Here is a 3,439-nt window from a genome sequence, read left to right as displayed (position 1 = left end):
TGTATGGTGTGGGATTCACTTCTGATGGGAAAAATGAACCACACAAAGTGTTTAACCTTTATATACATTTTTCCTTTCATGGTAAAACGTATCTAGGGTATCATAATTTCGTCATTTCTCCTGGTTGGATATTTAGGGAAGGTTCCTCTAGAGAAGCTAAGGTGATATTGAAGAGAAACGTCTTTTAATTTCTCTCCTGCTTATCTCAAAACATACATTAAACATTTGTGGGATTCTATTCCTTGCTTAATACAAGTCTTAAGACAATATGTCTACTTTTTTTTTCATACTGATGGTAGTAATGCACTGAATAATTGTTATTTTACTAATTAATGCACCAAAGAACATAGATTAATAATATGCTAAGGGTAGATAATTTTCCCTACCTCTCACAATTTTTCTGGCTTTCTTACTACATGACAACAGCACTACAAATTCATCCAAGATAGTTGTTAAGTTTCTTACCAGAATGATGCTTGTACTCTTAGTAAAAATGATTATTATCTGTTCACAATACAGCTTTATGCATTTGATAGATGAAAACCTTTACTTTCTATCAGCTATGTACAATATATAATTAAACAGAAGAAAGAACTGTTAATTGTTAAGGAAGGGTATGATTTTCTACTAATCAAACAAAACTGAAGGCTATACAAATTGTGGTTTGTCTGAGCAATAACAATTTTTGGTGAGTAAATTAAGTTTAATTTCTTACTCTTTTATGGGATGATGGAAAAAAAATAGAGAAGACGAGATTCCTAGGGAAAAGTGTCAAGTATGTCATACATCCTTGTGCAAATTAATTGAAACAAGATGGAAAATTACGATTTTTTCAATTTTTTGTTTATTTCTAAGAATCCAAAAACTACAAATTAATACATTATATGACCGCCTTTATTTTTCAGAAGATCATTAATTAATCTGCTTTGGCATTGAGTCCATGAGTTGACTGCAATCTTTACTAATTTTTGGATTGTGGTACCACATCTCAATTATGGCTTCAATTAGTTTCTCTTTCATAGTACAGTCTTTTCCCTGAAGTCTTTCTTTACAAATCGCCCAAAGAGTTTCAATAGGATTTAAGTCCAGAGAGTTTCCAGGCCAGTCCAGCACCTTAATTGTGTTGTAGTCATATAATCCTTCACAAGTTTCGATGTGTGGCACGGAGCCAGATCTTGCTGAAAAATGCCAGATCCATCTGGAAATCTCTTTTACAATTCTGGAACGACTCTTCTCTGCAAAACTTAGATGTATTGTGATCCTCGCATCATACCTTCTACAATATGTATGCTTCCGACGCCATAGTAGCTGAAAAAGCCCCAAAACATCTTCTTCAAGGGATGTTTTACAAACTGATTGATGTGAGATTCTCGAAGTTTCTCACCTGCAGATCTGCGAACATGCAGACTTCTTTGACCCTGTATGAAGAAATGAGTCTGGTCACTGAATAACACCTTCCTCCATTGTTCTTGCATCCAGTTATTGTATTTCAGACCCCATTGATACCGTTTTTTCTTCATTGAGTTGGTAAGAAGTTGATTTTTGACTGGTCTCCTTGCCCTTCTAATGCAATTTCGAATGACGTAATATCCCTCAAAATTTCGTCATATATCCCAAAAATAGATCAACCATACTGCAAAACACAGCTAATGACGCCGTCTGTGTAAAAAAAATGACTATTAAAGGAAATCAGTGGGTCCAGCGAGTCTACACCAGTTGCCATGCTGAAAATATTGTAAAATGACCATTTGCTTCAATTAATTTGCACAAGGGTGTACCAGTGAAAAGTTCAAATTTTTTTTAAAATTTCCTTGTAAAACTAGGAACTTAAAACTTGTATACTACTAAAATATGGATTGTTAGCTAAGACTTTATACTACACCATTTGACACAACATAAATAAAAAGTAGTTTAATAAAATTTTGAATGCAAGGCACTAAAACTTTCTGTAACCTGTAGTAAAGGATACCCAGGTTGAAAGAGTTAAAGGAACTGTAAAATAAGAATGTATCTAAAATCATGTCTCTGAAACTATATCATTTACATTTTTTGTGAGTTTTCTCTAAGTTATTATGAATAATTTAACTATTCATCACAATGTAGGGCATTTTATTGCAACCTCTGAATCATACATTAAAATATAAAGCAACTTGGTAAAACTGATTGTAATATAAACAGTTTGAATTCTACACTGTATATCTTGTCTATTAACATTAATGTATAGATGCCCCCCTTTTTTTTTCAAGTCTAATGCATACATTCACATCAGTAAATAAACAACTGACTCAGGTGATGAAACCTAGAATTATTATTCACTATCATACTTAAAACATGCTTGAAAAAACTTTGTTCTGTTTCACAGGTTCTGAAGTTAAAATAATTTCCAAAAGTAGAACCTACTAAAATATTTAAAAACTTCTTAATTCTCCATCTCTCCATATGAATGGTGCTCAGAATTCAAGCAGTTTTGCATAAATAAGTTGTATGGCATCCTTCTGACTGGAATTGGTCTAATGATTCAATGTCCAATTCAGCATCTCTCCTTATAAATAAATACAAATAAAACATTTGTCTTAACTGCTTTGCATGATAAAATAATTAGCAAATTTAACTTTAGTAACTTAGAAATAATTCTTTTTTTAATTTCATTCAAAAATGCAGTTTTGTGAGTTAACAAAATAAAAAAAAAGATAATTTTTCTAAAACTTCAAAGTATTATGACTCGTTTCAAATACATATTTGTACTTTCAAGGAAATAATGAGTTTTACAAATATAAAACATGGCACCATTTTATCATACCTTAAAATACTTAATTCCAATTATTTTAGATTCATTAAAAAACAACAACAAAACACTATTGAAGCTGAATTGCTTCAGTCTAACTGCTAAGCTTGTAGATTCTGTTTCCAATAGTTTCAACTGTAAAAATATGAAATCATTCCTTATAGTAATAAAACATACTGAAATATATGAATCTGAAACTTAAAGATGTAGCATTTTTTTTGTTAACTCTTTATATTTAGACTCAGTCATTCTGACTGACCTTTTAAAAACCATCTAACCATGTAACTACACATTAACTTTTAATGTAGTAAGTGTACTTCATAAAATTTTGCAACCTATTAGTAAATATTACACATTTTTGTGCACATAAAAAACAAAAATCAGACTTTTTTAATAAAGAATTTTTACAAAAGATAAGCCTGTGAATCTACCGTGTCACTGTTTGATTCAGGCTCTCCGTATTCTGAGTGTAAGATGATTTTCATATTTAGGTTTAAAATGCTTCTTTTCAAGGTTATGATTTTCAAACTATTTGCATAAACTCTTGATTTTCCTAAATGAATTTCAAATGTTTTGGTAATTATAATTTTGTTATTTTTCTATTCTAATACTGCATATACTTTTACCAGCCTTGCAGCCATCACCTTCACCCCA

At 30.9% G+C, this 3,439-nt stretch overlaps 1 protein-coding gene across 5 annotated transcripts in view; it reads right to left on the bottom strand.

The window, feature by feature from the left end:
- Positions 1–2,095: 2,095 nt before the first annotated feature.
- Positions 2,096–3,439, bottom strand: part of LOC143222566 (myelin expression factor 2-like) — a 90,965-nt gene continuing 89,621 nt past the window's right edge. For all 5 annotated transcript variants that reach the window (XR_013012319.1, XR_013012320.1, XM_076449227.1 and 2 more), the window contains one exon: positions 2,096–2,542. The gene's annotated coding sequence lies outside the window, so the exon portion shown is untranslated. The remainder of the gene's footprint in view (positions 2,543–3,439) is intronic.

The sequence above is a fragment of the Tachypleus tridentatus genome, chromosome 8, assembly GCF_004210375.1.
Source record: "Tachypleus tridentatus isolate NWPU-2018 chromosome 8, ASM421037v1, whole genome shotgun sequence".
NCBI classification, from domain to species: domain Eukaryota; kingdom Metazoa; phylum Arthropoda; class Merostomata; order Xiphosura; family Limulidae; genus Tachypleus; species Tachypleus tridentatus.
This window is presented reverse-complemented; position numbering and strand designations above follow the sequence as displayed.